This window comes from Pongo abelii, chromosome 21 (assembly GCF_028885655.2).
Source record: "Pongo abelii isolate AG06213 chromosome 21, NHGRI_mPonAbe1-v2.0_pri, whole genome shotgun sequence".
Lineage (NCBI taxonomy): Eukaryota > Metazoa > Chordata > Mammalia > Primates > Hominidae > Pongo > Pongo abelii.
Genome location: NC_072006.2, coordinates 19,472,230 through 19,491,214, shown reverse-complemented (window position 1 = coordinate 19,491,214; position 18,985 = coordinate 19,472,230).

Sequence of the window (18,985 nt, the reverse complement as noted above, 5' to 3'; positions counted from 1 at the left end):
GTTAATGCACATAGGCCAATGAGAGTAAGGCCTGGCACATGGCAAACATACACATGGAAGAGCCCTTATGAGTCTTAAAAGAACTTGCCTGGGAAGCTAAGCAAAGCCTTTGTGGGAAAGGCTTAAATACTCATGCAGTTTATTTAATAACGAAAGTAATAGGATTTTGTTCAGTGTTCTTTTTCTTCTTGATTCAGTCCTTTAGAGTTTTCTAATAATTTGTCAATTTTACCTGTTTTAAAATTCATATTTTAAGTCTTTGCTATATTTGTATTATATGCTAGTTTTTATTCCTAATATTGTTTCTTTCACTTTTTCTTCAATCAATTTTGTACTGTGGTGGTTCAACTTCACCAGTCAATAAACAGCTTTTGATGATGTTGATTTCTCTTTCATTCATTGCTACTTTTATTTTTATTACTTCTTCCCCGTTTTCTTTGAGCTTAGGTTATGGCTCCTATGCGTAGCTTTTTGGTTTTCAGTGTTTCTTTTTCCCTAGTAGAGACATGTGAAACACGCACTTCCCTTTAAGTACTGCTTTGACTTCTTTCCCTTTCGGTCTGACCGTTCGCCATTTTGTTGGTTTTCACTGAGTTGCAGCGGTTTGTAGAGGTTTCAAGTTTTCGTTTTCACGAAATAGTCATTTTCAAAGAGTATTACTTCATAACTTACACATATGTTTGAAAATATGTAATTATTTCTAGCAGTGTTGGGGCTGCCAGCCATGTGGCATTTTTTATTTATAAATGAATCCCATTATGATCAAAGATTGAATTCTACACAACACAGAAACACGCGGTGAGCTCCAGGTGTGGACAGGAGGCTCATTTTGAGAGTTCCCAGGGGAGTGGGGCAGCAGTCTTGGCGGTTCTGGGGAGAAATCTTCATCAACTCTCAATCCACAACCCCGGAAGTCCCCTGGGAAGTGGGCGGACATTGCTGGGCCCCTTGCCGCCCCTCACGGCCCCATTGCATTCCATGCGCTCTGTGCTCTTCCTCCTCCCTCACTTCTACTACGTGCTGCCCGCACCCACCTTCCTGAAAGCAGGGTTCTGGTTGGCTCACTGTACTGCCACCCAGACGCCAGGATTGGACAGAACCTTTGTAACAGGCCATCTCATTGGCTCCTGGCTTTGCTTTCTCCTGCATTAGGCTGCATTCTGATCCTATCTGGTGCCTAGGGTGACAGGCGATCAGGTTGCAAAGGGTGTGTCCTTTATGCAATCATTTAGCCTATCGCAGATTTCCAGGTGCCCTGGCTATGACAACGACTCAGTCTTCCAAGTCAGGGGCCAGTCATGATCTGGCTTGGTGTGTGTCACCTTGGACGAAGCAGAGCTCCAGGATGACTGAACACAAATGCTTCTCCTCACCTCCCTAGCTCCTACTCCAAGCATCTAAACCTTTGGGCCCTGGGCATATGTAATGCACAGAGAGACTCCCTATCCCTGCCTGCAAGGAACACCTCACCCATAGGGAGAAAAGTGTAAGAAGCTCAAGTTACTATTCTTATGTCAGGGGAGAAAATGTTCGAGATGTTTCCAATTTGTAGAATCAAAACCAGGGAGCAGGACTCTGGATGTTTTGATTCTTTGGACCACACCAATTTTTCCCTGTGGGAGGAGAGAAAGCCAGGACCAGAGCCTTAGGATTCCTTTCAATAGACTATGTAGACGCTGTCTTCTCCCCTCCTTCAGCCCCAGACTCTTTCCCTGATGCCACCTTAAGAGATGGACACAAGCCCGTGGCAGCAGGGACATCCTTCTCCTTGTATTGATTGTTGCTTTCACAAGGAATACCTGCTGGGGCAATTCAATTTTTGCACCTGGAAATTGGCATCACAATGCTACTTGCCATCAGAATCAAAAGGGAAAAATGAAAGGACACCATCTGCTTTGAAAAATTCCCCACTGTGATATCAATCTGACTTTTGTATCTTGAAAAAATTGTGGACCATCTTGCAAGAAATCGTGTTAGAGGGAGAGACAATCTTTATTCCAGAGATTTGGCTTCCCTTGCTGTGTTCAGTCTAGGATGGGTCAACCTCAGAAAAGATTTAATAAAAGATGCTATTTCTGATCCCAAATGACATCATCACAGAAGGCACCATTGATCTTCAGTTTATGGTGAAGAATATAAAATCTTTGAGAGGTCATTTTTCTTCCTGGGGAAATCTATATTTTGAAATGACATTTTATTATGGCCCAAAAAAGTGTTCATTTCTGCTTCAAAACATTTCCTATACTTCATCAGATGATGCATTAAAGATGAGTTTTTTTTTTTTTTTTTTTTTTTTTTTTTTTTTTTTTTAGATAGAGTCTCACTCTTGTCGCCCAGGCTGGAGCGCAGGAGTGCAGCGCAGTCTCGGCTCACTGCAACCTCCGTCTCCTAGGTTCAAGTGATTCTTCTATCTCAGCCTCCCGAGTAGCTGGGACTACAGGCGGCCACCACCATGCCCAGCTAATTTTTGTATTTTTAGTAGAGATGGGGTTTTACCATGTTGGCCAGCCTGGTCTCAAACTCCTGACCTCAGGTGGTCCACCTACCTCAGCTTCCCAAAGTGCTGGAATTACAGGTGTGAGCCACCACACCCAGCCTAATGAGTTTAATTTCTTGTACTTAACTGATTGATTGGAGAAAGTATTTCTAATCATTTAATAAGTATTTTCTGAAATCATTGCCTGTCATGAAGAGACCCAAATATCATGTTCTGTCCTGTTAAAATTGTTTCTCGTATTTGGCAAAATATATCAATACAGAACAACTATATGTGTGGCTAATATAAAAAAAATACATTATTTCTATCAACTGTGGGGGGGAAAAGTCTCTATGTTGAAAAGGAGAAAAAAATGCTAATGGCATTTCCTTGTCAGGAACAGGATCTTCTGGGGACTAAGCAGAAATGAACCTGGCAATAATCAATATTTCAACTCAGAAGGAGACTGGGTTTGATTTAATCGCTGGGGAATTATTTGATCACTGCCGGCATCTAACAGAGAAGACCTATCCCATTAGCAAAGTGACTCTCTGGCTAAGAGGAACAGGAAGCCGAGATGAAGTACAAACAGTGGGAAGCTCAATGCCTGATTAGGAAAAGTGGAGACAGAAGCCGCAGGGCACATCCGTCGCCCTCACTAATTGATCAGACACCACAGTGCAGGGATACGAAGTCATGTCATCACAGTTTTCTTTAATAATAATATAATCAAACACATTTTAGGGAGCTTTACAAACTAACTTGATAATTTAAAGTTGAATTTGATGGGTTTTGACACATCTATGTACTGTGCAGTCATCCTCATAATCAAGACATCTAGTATTCTGTCACATCCAAAATTCCCTTGTGCTTTTTTTGCCATCAATACTCATGCCCCCAGCCCAGACAACCACTAAGCTGCTTTCTGTTACAATAGTTTAAATTTGGCTTTCTTAGAATTTCACATAAACAGAATCATACAGTCTATATACTTTTGTGTTTGAATTATTTTACTCAACATGTTTTGGGCATTCATCCATATAGCTGCTTGTGTCAGTAGTCATTCGTTTTTACTTACCAGTGGATACTTAGTTTATTCCAGGTGTTTGGCTGTGGGCATTGTTTGCTGGGAGCATTTTTGTACAACTCTGTGTGTGCACATACTTTCATTTCTCTTGGGTAAATACCTGGGAGTGGAGCCGGTGACTTTTATAGTAAGCTTATGTTTAATTTCATAAGACACCTCCAAACACTTTCTCAAAGTGCCTGAATTCCAATTCTTGCAAATTTTAGCCATCACTTAGTATTGTCAATCTTTTGTTGTTGTTAATTTCAGCAATTCTCGTGTGTATCTATGTGTGCCTGTCTATGTGTGTGTGTGTAGTGGTAGCTCATTGTGATTATAATCTATATTTTCCTAATGACTAATGAACAGTTTTTCATGTGTTTATTGGTGACTCATGTATCTTTTTTAATGGTGTCAGTTTAAATAAAATTTTTAACAGAGCATTACTAAAACTCAAAGAATTAAGATCCCCCTAGCAAATGAATCAGATAGATCAGTGGTATCTGCGTGTGTATTTTTAGCATACAGACTATGATATAAAGTATATTTTTAGATCTCCTATATGAGTTAAGTTTCATATAGGAGAATTTTATATAGGCCTCCTATGTGTTTAAGTCTCCTAAACTGTGTGGCTTAAATCCCCAACCCTGCGGGCTAGTTCCCCAAATTCAATGATGAAATCACCAAATCAAGGTTTGCCCTGTGGATATCAGCTAAGGATTAAAACAGGCTCTCATTGTATGATGACGTTCATGGTTGCTGGTGTTCTTCATTCCATGGCAGTTATTTAATCACTTTGGGACTCTCACAAAAACTGCGCTTTCTGAAATTTCAAACAGTAAATATTACCTGGAAGGCTTTTCTGCAAGTCCAGGGAAATGGCTGGCGCATATGAAACTGCATTAGTAGAACTCCTAGTAATGAAAGCTCTACTCTGCACAACTTAGGCTTATGGTTACCGCTGTGTTCAGGTCTGTGCCACCAGGAGTCTGCTTCATAGCTCTAGACTCAGGAATCTCCTGTTTCTTTGCAGTGAGACAGCTGTCAGTAAAAGCTCTTTTTAGCTTTTCACCATCCAAAGGTTTTTACCTCCTCCTGACCATAATGGGTGAGAATGCCCTGCCTGGCTCAGGAGTCAAAAATATGTGGTCCCATGGGACCTCTGCTCTGTCCCTTGGCTTGGGGAATGTGTGGCTGTCCACCAGGGACTGCCTCCTTTCACTAGTTTTGGGGTTGCAGCAAGAGGACCCCTCACCTATGCATCACCAATGTTTCTCTAAACTCCATGTTGACACCCAGGGCTCCTACAAGAGCTCCCTGCATGGAGGGTTTTGTTTCTGTGCATCAGTCTGGGGGGCCTATCAGCCCCCGCACTCCATCACTCAGCTCAACTACCCCTCCATAGCCCACTCATCAGCTCAGGATTACTGGCGTTGGGAGCATGGCCTCTGTGCAGGCCCAGGTTTCCCAGGATGAGCCTGCTGCCTGTTCGTTTCTGTGCAATGCTGACTCTCCATGCTTAGATTCATATATTTCTGCCAGCAGGGAGGTGTCCAGACACCACATCCATGTGTCACCACAGAAAATAAGGAGCCAGTTCTGGAACCCCACAGTCTTTTATGGGATATCATAATCTTTTCCCCATGATTCCAGTCCATCCTGAGAGGGCCACTTTCTGCAAGCTGCACCTCCCCACCCCATTAAAGCATCATGAGATCACCAGTCATTCAAAGGCAGTGGTCCTCATGCCACACCCCAGCAGCACACTCTATACCCAGGGAGACTTCTTACTCCAAAAGCATCAGAACCAGATGATTTTGGACTAAGGACCACTGGTTTCCCAGTGCTTCTAAAAATCTAGAAGATTTCACTTTTTTGTCTGTGATGCCTTACACACACAGATGCACTTGTTCTCTGCATATGGCATTTTACAGACTGAGAGCTCAGAGGAGCTGGAACCCACAAGTGGTGGCCATAGAGGATACGGGCAGCCTGGGCTCCTTCAATGACTCCATTTATGGATGTAGAGAAATGCTCCCTTTCATGGCAGCTGCAGGTGGTATCTTTGCCCCTCTTCATCCCACTGCCTCACAGCCCTGCCCTGGCCTCACTGATACCAGCACTGAACATTCCATCACAGTTCTGTCTCCAGTCAATCTTTTCCCTGGGGCACTGTGGGCCGACCATGTTTCAGGATCAGGCTCAGAATGAAGTCGAGTCTCCCCTCACCAGTGTCCGTGAGCACATCTACACGTACATGTCTCAGGACAGTCGCTGCTGCAGAGCAAAGGCAAGGGCTTTTCTCTTTATCCGCTGCTTTGTTCCAAGCCTGTTGCCTTTATGGCAACTGTCGATGTTACTGTGAATCTCTCTAATTTTGTCACAGTCTCAAGCTGGCACTAGTCTAGATCAATACAAGTTACTTCTACTGATGTGGTCTGCGCTGTGGCAGATCGTCTGGTTCAGGACCCCCCATGAGCTCCAGGGCCTTTACAATGCCATGCCTCCTATTGAGAGAAGAAGTCTCTTCCCCAACCCCTGAACCTGGGGGTTCCCGTGCCTGCCTTTGATGGATGGACAGTGGAGGACAATGAGCTGGGCAGGCTCCTGAGCCCCAATATGGGTTACAGCCCCCACCTTCACTCCCTTGCAACACTGAGACCACAGTGTTGTGGAGAGTCCTGGATCAGTGTCCTGGAAGATGAGAGGCCACTTGGGCACATGGAGGTACCCCGGCCAACAGCCATACCACCTGCCAGCATGGCCATGGGGCCAACTTGGGCCCTCCAGCCTGGTCAACACCAGTGGCTACAGCACACATAGGAGCCAGGGGATACCAACAGAAGAACTGCCCAGGCTGTCAGCCCTCAGGACTGTGAGAGATAATAAATAATTGTGAGTTTCAGCCCCAAGTATTGGGGGCTTTATTACTTTTTACTGCACAAAAGTTTTTCAGGAAATCTGGCTCTCCTTCATTATGCTGGCTTCTATCCACTTAGAAAGGAGTTTAGGCTGGGGGTCAGGCCCTACACTCCCAGGCATTGAGATAAGGACATTTTGGATGTTTTGTGACAGCAATCCGTGAAAAGGAGACTCGGACTCAGCTGTTCTGCCACCTCATCTGTAACAAAATGAAGCAAAACTCCCAGCTTCTGCAAATGCTGAGAACAGATCACAGTAAACTTGAGGTCATCTAAGATGGAGAACTTAGGATATTTGGCTAAAAGCAGGAGAAGAATTTGGCTCTTATTCTATTTCTTTTTTTAATCATTAATTGGAATAATGCATCTCAAAAATTCTATGCACAGAAATGTCTTAATATTGAGGCTTCCATCTGTCTTTACCCCTCTTCCTTTTTCCTGTACTATAATCTCATTCTAACAGAGCAAAAACATCTTTCTAAACTTCTACTGAAATAATAAAGTACTTTCAGAGAATCCATTCATTCATTTTAGCAGATACATTTCAGCATACTTATGTTCCAGATTGAATGGTAAAGTTTGTAGAAAGAGCTTTGGACACCATCTCTCCCTATGCTGAAGAATCTGTCAGCCTAGATTGGAAAAGAAATGATTAAAGAGTCTGAGAATTGCTGTGACAGAAGGATATTTATATAATAACAGTCATCATGAAAATGCATAGAAAAGGCGCAGAGGGCAGCCTTCAAGGAGGCTGGGGAAAGGTTTTTTCGTGAGGAATTCATGAATGAATTTAGTCATTCATTAGTCATAGTGAAAGAACATTTTTGGTAATGTAATGTTAGGTGAAAAGGTTATCACAAGAAAGAAGTTGGGGAGACAGGAGAGAGATAGAGGCATTTAGGATGGCTCTTATTTCAGGGTCATAGGAGTTTTGGGGTGCTAGTGGGGATGAGGAGAGTCATGAGGTTGAAGTACCTTTATTTGCTCAGATAACAAGTTTAAAGCACATATCGAAGACAGCTAAAGTCACTGAAAGACGAATCTGACAAGCAGCATAGTCCAGAATGCCTATTAGCAAGCTCACTTTGAACGCAGCCTGCGTGGCCATGGGCAGGATGGACTGGGGAGGAGGCCCTTGCTGAAGTCCAGGTGATCACTGATAAAGGCCTGAACTGGGGTGGTGGTGGGGATGGAAGAAGGGGACCACGAAGGGGACATGTAGAGCAAGACTGCTGAGGACTCGGTGACTGGAAGGGGAAGTTGAGGAGCTCCCCTCTGCTGGCCTGGCATGGCTACCGTCAAAATACCCTTAGTTTGAGATGTGTGCCCCAATAGGAATCCAAGGGTAGCCTTGCATAGAGCAACATTTTCACCTAACGACAGTCACATCAGTGGTTTCTTTCTTTTGTTGGTATAATATGGCTTATGATTTCTGCACACACAGATAAAGACACGTCCTACAAAAACCAGTCACACGGGACTGTGGCGCTGATGGTGGGCTCAGACAGTCACAGATGGTCCTTCTATTTTTGTTAATTCAGACTTTTTTTTCCCAGTGCAGGAGTTGTTACAACATGAATTAGGTATAATGAGATTCATGAATTAGATAAGAGGATTTGCTAAGACTTGACTGGGATTGGCTCTAACTTGATTAGAACCAGGAACCAAAGCTGAAAGTAGGAAAAAAGGAGATCTGTGTTCTTTTGTTTGCCTTTGAGATTTTATTGTCATTTTTGTTTTTAACCTTCCAAGTTCACTTGCAGCTCATCTCACCACCACCAACAAAGATGACAGAACACTCCAAAGAGCTACTGAGCACACGAATTTAAGGACAAAGAAGGAAGCTTTTGAGTTTGTTTATTTGTTTTAGCATTGATAAATTAGTTTCAGAATTTTATTTTACAATAAACAAAACACACTTACAGCTATAAAGCACCTGATCATTGAAATTCCTGCAGGAGATGACATCTTTGTTGTCTTGGGACTTTAGTCCCTAACCCTGCTTTACCTTTGAAATTTTTTTTTTTTTGGTGATAAATGATGTATTGATAATACAAAGATACTTAGTAACATGATAATGCCACATTCTCCAGGTCCTTTACATGACCCCCGAGAGACTGGACCAGCAGAGCTGCTTTTCTTTCAACTTCCCCTGTATAACCATTTTCTGCCCTTCTCAGCTCCCTGTAAGCCAGCCCCATTGGTTGGCCCAAGCAGGATTTAAATGTATAAACCTTAGTCTTTCCCACTTGGCCCAGGCTCCCAGATTTGACTTAGAATTAAGTCTCACTTCTTAACCTGGATCTGGTTCAGGAGACCCCTAAACTCCAAGTCTCTGAGCCGAGGCACCAAAGAGAAACACACACAATGGGATATCATAGTCTTATAGGATGTGCTGCCTTAATTAACAAATACATGATATAAAAAAGTCAGTAAGCCATACTATGGAAAACTATTCAGCAATACAGTGAGTAGAGAGTTAATAGAGGCAACATTTGAATGAACCTCAAAGAAATTACAGTAGTCCCCTCTTATTCTTGGGAGATGTATTCAAAGTTCCTCAGTGGATACCTGAAACTGGATTGTGAAAGCGATCAGTCAGAATTGTGTGAGTGATTGTTTATTAATGGTTGAAACTTTTTTCTTGACAGGTAACTGGAGACTGGCACAGAGGAGGCACCCAATGGCACTGATTATTCTTGGCCAACATGGCTGGAGCCATAGAAGGCTGATCTTGCCTAGATTTGCCCTACTTGTGTTGAACAACTTCCCCTACCTGCTTTCTGGGCCTTGTCTTCCTTTTGAATGATCAGAACTTTGCAGTCATATCAAGTCCATTTTGGTGGTCATTTGACTCCAGGCCTCTTTCTTACTCAAAGCAGTTTATGTCACTGTACAGTGCATGTGCTGCACACTAGGGGCTCCATAATGGCATCCTTTGGGGTTGTGCAGTGCATAACAAGCACAGCCATCCATGGCAACCCTGTTAACACTTGCCAATCCACTTTCCAAATCAAATCGTGACCTATGTCCCCCAATTTCACACAATCAACCCTTCCCCCTTTCTGCTTCTTGGGTGTTTGGTTCTGGCCTTGGTTTCCTGCTTTATCTGATAGACTGATTAGGCCTTCTCCTGCCCCTAGCATGTGGAAATTAAGCAGAGACTACTCCCGTCAGTCACTGTGACTGCACACCCAGCTGCCCTTATTGACTCATCCTCAAATGCTGGAAGAGGCCCTAAGCCTGGCACACATGTAATGCAAAGCTATGAAACTCACAGACAACTCATTTATTTAACATGTGCCACTGGGTGCCTCCTCTGTGCCAGTCTCCAGTTACCTGTCAGGAAAAAAGTGTCAACTATTTATAAACCAACACTCACAAAATTCTGACTGATTGCTTTCACAATTTTTAGCTTTCAGAAAGTTTTTATGAAAGTAATTATCACTTTCATAGTTTTAGCTCATAACAAGCAGAGTAGCAACTACACAGAACTTTGCTTAAATGCTGCCTTAATTAACAAATGCATGATTTTAAAAAGTCAGTAAACCACACTATGGAAAACTATTCAGCAATACAGTGAGTAGAGAGTTAATAGAGGCAACATTTGGATGAACCTCAAAGGAATTTACAGTAGTCCCCTCTTATTCTTGGGAGATGTATTCGAAGTCCCTCAGTGGATACCTGAAACTGGATAGTACTGAACCTTATGTACAATGTTATTTAATGTGTAATTTAGGCACAGTGCTCTTGCACTTTTGAGCCATTATTATGTAAAATAAGGGTTATTTTAACATGAGCACTATGATGCTGCAACAGTCGATCTGCTAACCAAGACATCTACTAAGTGACTAGCAAGTAGATGGAATCTACAGTGTGAATATTATAGACAAAGGGATGATTACGCCAAATTTTATCACACTACTCAAAACAGTGCATGATTTAAAACTTAAGAATTATATCTGAATTTTTTAATACAGTGTTTTCAGACCGCAGTTGACCACAGGTAACCAAAACCATGGAAAGTGAAACCACAGATAAGGGCTCAACTAATGTAATGATATGAGAAAGCCAGTGGCAGGTATGACACCTTATATACATGGCGAAGCTATTGATCTCTCCACCTATCCATCCATCCATTTGTTAACCTAAGAAAAATGGCACTAGAGAAATTTTTCTCTAATTATGTTGGGTTTACTCAGAAATAGAAATAAGGATTACGATCTGGAGTGCATGGAATGGCAAGGCACCAGCACATTCAGTAAGGGAAGAGTAAGGAGAACTTTCATTAGCAAAAAGAGACCTACATAAGCTGCTTGGAAACAGTTCACTGGTTCCAGAGGTTCAAAGCAGAGTTGCTGTCATTTCATTGGTAGAAATGCTGTTACTGGGAAAGTGTTCTTCTGAGAACATCTTTTCTAAATCACTGCAGTTCCAAAGGATGTCTAATGCTGTCAATGTCACTTGAGAGTAAAAAAAAAAAATTAAAAATATCTGGTAATAAATCTTATCAAAGCAGATGATACATGAAGATGAGAAAGGGTCTTTTGAAAGTCCTTGTCTTTTCTTGAACAGGTAAGCGTGAGCCTCCTCTCCTTCTGGCCTTCCTGGCCCTATTTTGTCTGGGTCTGGCAAAAGTGATTCATCCTGGTATCTTCAGCTTTCACACATGCATCCCCGTGGGAGGAGGGTGTTTACTGAAATCATAGCATGAGCTGCCAACAAGGAATTCAGAGGAACAGTTTGCTGGTTCCTGTGTGTGCAGTGTCCATTTTCCTTCTTCTTTTTCCATAAGATTTCTGCCTCCTTCTGTGAATTTCCCAGGGCTATGTCTACCTTCTGTACCACAATGTACAACAAATAAACACAAAACTTTTCGGTCATATTCCCCAGACCTTGTGATCCATTAGCCTGGTATTTGTTGTTTTAGTTATTCTCCCCCCACACCCACCCCCACCATCAACTACCCAAAATGTCCAAATTTGCATGCTAGCCTGCCTTTGAATCCTTTGGGAATGGGCTGGGATGCGCGAGAAAACTTTGATAGGAGATGTTTGCACAAATGATAGAATGGAAGACTGACATAAAACTAGGTCAGGGGAGCTACTGGCATGTGAATTTTAACATCTATTATTCTGCATTCACTTTTTTTCATTAAAAGATTCCAGGAATCAGGCAAAACTGGGGGCACGGAGTTAAAGTCAAAATGCAGAAGGAGGCTGGGCGTGGTGGCTCATCCCTGTAATCCCAGCACTTTGGGAGGTCAAGGAAGGAGGATCACTTGAAGGCAGGAGGATCACTTGAGGCCAGGAGATCGACACCAGCCTGGACAACATGGCGAAACCCTACTAAAATACAAAAATTAGCCAGGTATTTTGGTGCGTTAATCCCAGTTACTTGGGAGGCTGAGGCAGGAATCACTTAAACCTGGGAGGTGGAGGTTGCAGTGAGCCAAGATTATGCCACTGCACAGTAGCCTGAGTGACAGAGCAAGACTGTGTCCCCCTCCCAACCAACCAAAACAAAACAAAAAAAAAAGCAGAAGGAGAGAAGGAGCTAGCCAGATCACCTAAAATAATGAAAAAACTCATTCCAGGGATTGGAGCTGAATTAGGAACAGAAAAGGCCAATGTGGGAAGTGTCACTTGCTAAGGAAGGAAAGTTATTTCTGCTGGCTTTTTATGGCTCATTCATGCATGTGGTGTTTTCACCTTGAGCAAATATTAAAAGTCAGCCTTTGATGGGAGGTACCAGCCAGGTGGCTCTGATGTCTACCCCCTCATTTCTTTATGCCGTACCCCCTAAGCCATCTCCATCTTGCAAATACTTTTGTTCTTTTTTTAATATCTCTTTTATTCATTATATCTTACTAAATGCTTGGAAGTGTGTGTGTGTGTGTGTGTGTGTGTGTGTATATATATATATATATATTTCATTTGACCTAGTTCTTAATGAAGGTTTGCAATGTGGCAGGTACATACCTAGATGTCTATCTGGTATTAGCTTATTAGATACTCATGGGCGAGGCATGCTCACTCCACAGGTAGACAACCAAAACTCAGTGGGTTTGAATGACTTCGGACGTGTCACCCAGTCAGCCACTGATTGATGGCATGTGGACCTAACCCATTCACTGGCCTCTTGTGCAACTCTCAAATCCACATTTCCATCCCTCTGCTTTAGTTTAGGTTCAAGCCCCTATCATTCCTTGCATAAATTATTGAAAAAGCCTCCTCACTTTCCTCACTGTCTCAAGGCAAGTCACTTTTCTCCTAAAACGGCTGATTTCTACTAGTTGTAGGTCATCACTTTTCCTATTTTCATCATTCTTTAACCTCGAGTTCTTATATCCATACAAACATACTCAGTGGGTTTTAATTCAGCTGGCTGCTAATTTCACATTCCAGGATGTAGAACAGCGAGTAATAGCTGCATCCATACAACAGCCAATATTCAACAGCCACTTATCAACCACGTCCGATGCTCTTCTGGGCACTGAGTAAGATGGGAAACCTCAGCACAAAGACAGAGCAAGTGGCAGAAGAGTGGGAACAGTGGCATTTAAGATCTGGGCCTGGAGGAGGATTTCAACACGTCCTGGGAGAGGGGGAGGTGGAGAGAGGCTTTGTGTTTGGATGCCCCAGGAGAGGCGAGAGGCACGACTCTGGGATGTGAAGGGAAAAGAGGAGTGTGTTGTTAGATGTGCTGGAGGGAGAAACAGATAATGCCTGGTTGGCCCTGCTAAGGAACTTGAACCCTGTTCTGAGAGTCCTAAAGGGCTTCACATAGACAGATGTGATTAGATCTGCATTTCTCCAAGATCGTCTGCTAAAGGACGACCTGGAGGGGCAGCTGGAGGTCTGCAGTGTTCAGAACAGAGAGTGGTGACCCACATGCTGCCAGCTCTGTAGATGTTCTGCTCCTTGTCTGCTCCTGACAATGGATTTTAGGCAGCAAGAGTGGAATTATTCTTTTGTCAGAAAACTCCACAGTCCTGTGTTAAAAGAAAAGGACTACATTTCCTTAGCAGTTTCAGCAGAAGGATCATCCCTTAGGACATAAGATCAAACTCTCACTCCACTGTAAAATGCTCAACTGGAACAACAGAAGCAGCCACAGGCCCCCAATCTCCGTGTCTATTGTTTGCTGCCCCGGCAGTGAATGTCCGACAGGTGGAGGCTGAGAATGGAAGTGCTCAGTGGCAGGTGCATTTAGCACAGGGACTCCCTCAGTCTGTAGCTCCTGCCCCTTTTTAATCCAGGGACTGTCCATTGCAGCTTCACACTGGCCTGCCAGGTCCCAGCTGCCAGCAGGCTTCTCAACATCTTCATTGAAGCCCTAGCAGGATCGACTTCATTTCAATTAACTTGTGCTCCCTGAGGTCCTTGATGGCCTACATTCAGTTTGAGGATGATTCCTGAGAGTGGCTGCCCCCTTTCTGGACAGAGGCATCTTTTAGGTACAGATTCTATAAATCCTCTTGCCACTTCTCACCAGGTGCCACCTTTTCCATCTGCGCTTTGGATTCCTTTTAAAGGACAGCACAGTCAAAAGACTGATCTTAGTGAATGAGGAGTGGGAAGCGTGGAGAGGGGCACAGCAGAAGGAAACGTGGGGGAAATGGGCTGGAAAGGCAGCTCTATCACCGGCTTCTCAGAGGCATGTGCCGGCTGCGTCCCATTACTCCTCCTGAGAAGTCTCGTGGGTCTTTGTCTTTTTAGCCAACAGCAGGGAGCTACATCAGTGTGGAAATTCACCTGCCACGCTGGGACATTTCATTTTCATGAGTCATCAGGTTTTCATGTCTACCCTTGCCATTTGAAAGAACACCAACAGTAAGGCGGCAGGAACATTTATTATCACTCATAAATTACGAAGAAAAACTTGAGTGGCCATTAGTTGTCAAGGCCTACCTTGAAGGCACAAATATTTTCAGCAGAGCCAGTGGGAAAGGGAGGGCGTTTCAGCCCAAGGTAATCAAGTTACTGCATTGTGGAACCTCTGGGCTGAAAGGAAACTTGGTAGTCATTTTTCTATTCTCTCCTAGAAATCCCTCTTCAATATTCTTAGAGAGTTTAAGTGATTGATATCCTCACCCACTTACAAGGTTTTGAAAAACTACTTGCCAGAAAATGTGCAATAATTTTTAAATAAAATAATATTCAAAATAAAAAAAAAACCCACCAACCAATTAGACAAGTGCCAAAGTAATGGTTTACAGAGGAGGCAGAGTTTGGGCCAGTGTCCATTTGAGCTTTCCTGGGAGCCAGGCAGAGGTGGGGCACAGTTTCTGTTAGCGATAAAGAGGCTGGCCCTTCAAGGGGAGGGTTCCCTCCTACTGAGTCTACCAAGAATGCCTATGATCCCTGCATGCTTCACAGGGAAAGCAGCAGCCACCTGCGTGCCATTTGCCCTCCACAGCATTTCCACATCAAATGCTGGAATAGACCCATGTCTGTCTGGGTGAAACCACTCTCACCAAGTTAACAAGAATTACATGCCAAGTTCTAGACAGAAATAGAATTAAGCATTAATCTGCTGTGCCTCTCTCCACGCTTCCCACTCCTCATTCACTAAGATCAGTCTTTTGACTGTGCTGTCCTTTAAAAGGAATCCAAAGTACACTCATTTCCTTGTAGCTGCTTGCTACCGAAAGTCATGCAGCACTAGATACTGACCACTTGCATCCGTGTTGTTCCTATAGATAGGATTTCTGATGCTAGAATAATAATGTTTCTGTTTAACAATTACTTAATATGTTTTTCAGATCCTGAATTCCAGTGGAATGGCTGATACCAAGCAGCATGAAGACCCCCCCAGAGGAGCCCCATCAGCATGAAGACCCCTGCAGAGGAGCCTAATCAGGATGAGAATGAGGTTTCTTCATCTCCTTGTCTCATGACTTCACCCTATGCTCTTTGACCAGTCAAGGATCCCCACACCTTGGCCCACTATTCATCCAAACTCCTTAAAATTCCTACTTCCAAACTCCTTGGGGAGACGGAGTTGAGGTTTCCTTCTGTCTCCTCATTTGGTTGCTTTACCATGAAACCTCTTTCTCAGCTGCAACTGGGTGACTTGGTGTATTGCCTTGCTGTGCATCGTGGAACAAACTTGGTCCTGTTACATGGGTTCTCCTTGAGTAAAACCAACGACAGAGCAGGCAGGGAAGCATCGCTTAGTGAAGGAAATCATCAGGGGCCCCAGCTGATTCAAATCAGGGCTTAGACTATCTGAAGAAATAGATTAACTGAGTAGTTTTTAAAGAGCCCTCCTGAAGCGGCTACGTTGTCTGGTGGTAAATACCCGGGGTTCATTCTCCAGTCCTCTCATGCCAGGAAAATTTAGGACAAGGACACTCATGAGGAGTTTAGGAGTGGAGGTTTAATAGGCAGAATAAAAGAGAAAGAAAAGGCCAGGCGTAGTGGTTCATGCCTATAATCCCAGCACTTTGGGAGGCCGAGGTGGGTGGATCATGAGGTCAGGAGATCGAGACCATCCTGGTTAACAGTGAAACCCCGTCTCTACTAAAAATACAAAAAATTAGCCGGGCATGGTGGTGGGCGCCTGTAGCCCCAGCTACTCGGGAGGCTGAGGCAGGAGAATGGCGTGAACCTGGGAGAAGAAGCTTGCAGCGAGTGGAGATCATGCCACTGCACTCCGGCCTGGGTGAAAGAGGGAGACTCTGTCTCAAAAAAAAAAAAAAAAAAAAAAGGAGAGAGAGAGAGAAACAGCTCTCTCTCTATAGAGGGAAGGGTCTTCCAAGCAGAAAAGTCTGGCTGGCAGGGATGCACCAGATTTTATAGTCCAGCTTGAGGAGGCAGTGTCTGATTTATGTAGGGCTCACAGATTGGTTCAATCAGGTGTGACATTTACATGGGGGGGCGGGGCAGATGTGAAGGCTGGTTACCCCACCCTTGTGCAAATGAACGCTCCCCTAGGCCTGCACCATCTTGTCTGCTCCTTCTTGAACACGTGGCTGACAGAGAAGGGAAGATGGAGACACCATCTTGAACATGTCTAGTCTCTAGTTTCTGCCGGCATTCACCTATGCAAGCTCCCAGCTTGCTTGTCCATGTCTGCAACTCAACTTTACAGATTGCTCTTTGTTAGAAAATGATTTGAGGCTGCTTTTTATTAAAAAGTAAAGGCCTTACTAAGGACTCCCATACCCTCACTATCTGCCTAAGTGATTTCCTCTGAACTCCTATATCACTCCCAAAAATGTCTTTTCAATCAGGCTTTGTATGTGTACCATCAATCAGTAATTGGAGGTTGACTGTCCTGGAAAAGCTGGAGCTTGCACTGAAAATTGGGGCCTGATTTGTATGCAGGAGATGGGATAGAGAAGCTGAAGTTCATGTGTAGGAGCCTATATATCCTTCTCAGAAAGAAGGTGGGACGTCACAGAACTTTTTCACGAAAGTTGTTCTTTGCCTATTCTAACTACTGAACAGAACCATCAGTGAAGACTCCATAGAATATGAATATGATTATGGCCTAGGAAATTTTGAGTAGTTATTTTCATGTGCTGGACACCACAGGAAGATCTCAATGATGCTTCTACTGAGAGTCTAATTTTGAAGGACACCATGTCACTTCCTGCTAGGATGAACTCATGGCTGACCATGAGCATCTCTAGGTAACTAAACAAGCCTGCATTTTGGAGCTAGTGAACATAGACCCATGGAATTTGGAAGACAGCTGTGAAAATGCTGCCTCGGCTTTAGAATTGCTGGTTTTGATATATTTTTTAAGGCACATGTTAGGGTGCAGGTTCTTCTACTTAATGACAACAAGAACATATTTTCAACATGCAAACACCCAAGTTTCTGTGGCAGGGACATCAAGATAACGTTCCAGATATTAAGATATTTGTTATGAAAGAAGAGCAGGATCCCAGCCCTGCTTTCTTCATCCCAGATGTGAGGGAGCCGTCAGCTGCTTTGTAGCCTCCATTCCAGGATGCAGTCTGCCCTTAACTCTTGGGTCTCCATGCTTACAGAGGCAGCCATAACTAGGTGCTTCTTGTAACACTGTTTGGTTTAACCTGGACACAGAGACAAAAGACAAGAAAGGATCGATTACAGCTATACAAAGTGTTTCTTTAGTTGTAACAAACTTTTCAGTAGGATGTTAGGAAACTTGGGTGGGGCTCTCTCCCAGCACACTGAGAAGCCTTGGAGGGTTTCAAATGGGAAAACAGTAGGACTCCTGTTTTTCAAAAAGCGTTCCTGCTGCTAGGTGAAGAATGAATATGGTGGGGGCAAGATCTCTAATACTACATAGGAGTGGCTTCCAGGTCCTGGAATGAGAAGTATCTAGGGTTTTTATAAAATTTGAGGCTGCTTTATTAAGACAGAGCTGGAAGAAATGTCTCAGGGGGTCACTAGGGGTAAAAGAATGTATCAGAGTCATAGTATTCACAACTTTTTTTTTTTTTTTGATGGAGTCTCGCTGTCGCCTGGGCTGGAGTGCAATGCTGCAGTCTCGGCTCACTGCAACTTCTGCCTCCTGGGATCGAGTGATTATCCTGCCTCAGGCTCCTGAGTAGCTGGGAATACAGGCGCATGCCACCACACCCGGCTAAGTTTTGTATTTTTAGTAGAGATGGGGTTTCACTGTGTTGGCCAGGCTGGTCTCGAACTCCCAACCTTGTGATCCACCCACCTCGGTCTCCCAAAGTGCTGGGATTACAGGCATAAGCGACCACGCCCAGCCGTATTCATGACTTTCTTACCAAATCCTTTCTCCCTGTGAGTCGGCAGGCCCCTCTCTGGGGTTTATACTCCAGAGATGGGAGGAGCTGGACGTCAGTAGGGACAGAGTCATCACCAGGGTCTTCGGGGAAAGGAGAGGGAAGAGGATCTGTGCTGTTGGCCAAATAAAAGGAAACTGTTTGATGTCATTCAACACAGATACGTTCCTGCAAGGCCACAGAGTGTATGTCCTCACAGCTGGACGAAGCAAGCCTGCCCCTGACACCTGCAGGGCTCCAAGCAAGAACATAAATGGAGACCCTCATACCACAGGTCAGAATTTAGAGATTATACATCAAAATCTCAAACTGCTAAATATACTACATTCTAACCTCTTACTACTTCAGAAATGTCTTCATAACAACAAATCAGAAAAATATTAACAAGGCTTTGGGGGTGTGTGTGTGTGTGTGTTGTTGTTGTTTTTTGCTTTTTTGAGACAGGGTTTCACTCTGTTGCCCAGGTTGGAGTGCAGTGATGCAGTCATGGCTCACTGCAGCCTTGAACTTCTGGGCTCAAGCAGTCCTCCTGCCTCAACCTCCCAAATGGCTGGGAACACAGGTTTGCGTCACTATGCCTGCCTAATGTTTTTACACTTTGTGGAGACAGGGTCTTCCTATGTGGCTCAGGCTATTCTGGAACTCCTAGGCTCAAGCAGTCTTCCTATCTTGGCCTTCCAAAGTGCTGGGGTTACAGGTGTGAGCCACTGCGCACAGGCTATGGGTGTTATACAACTAAAAGGTGGCAATATTTCAAAAAAGAC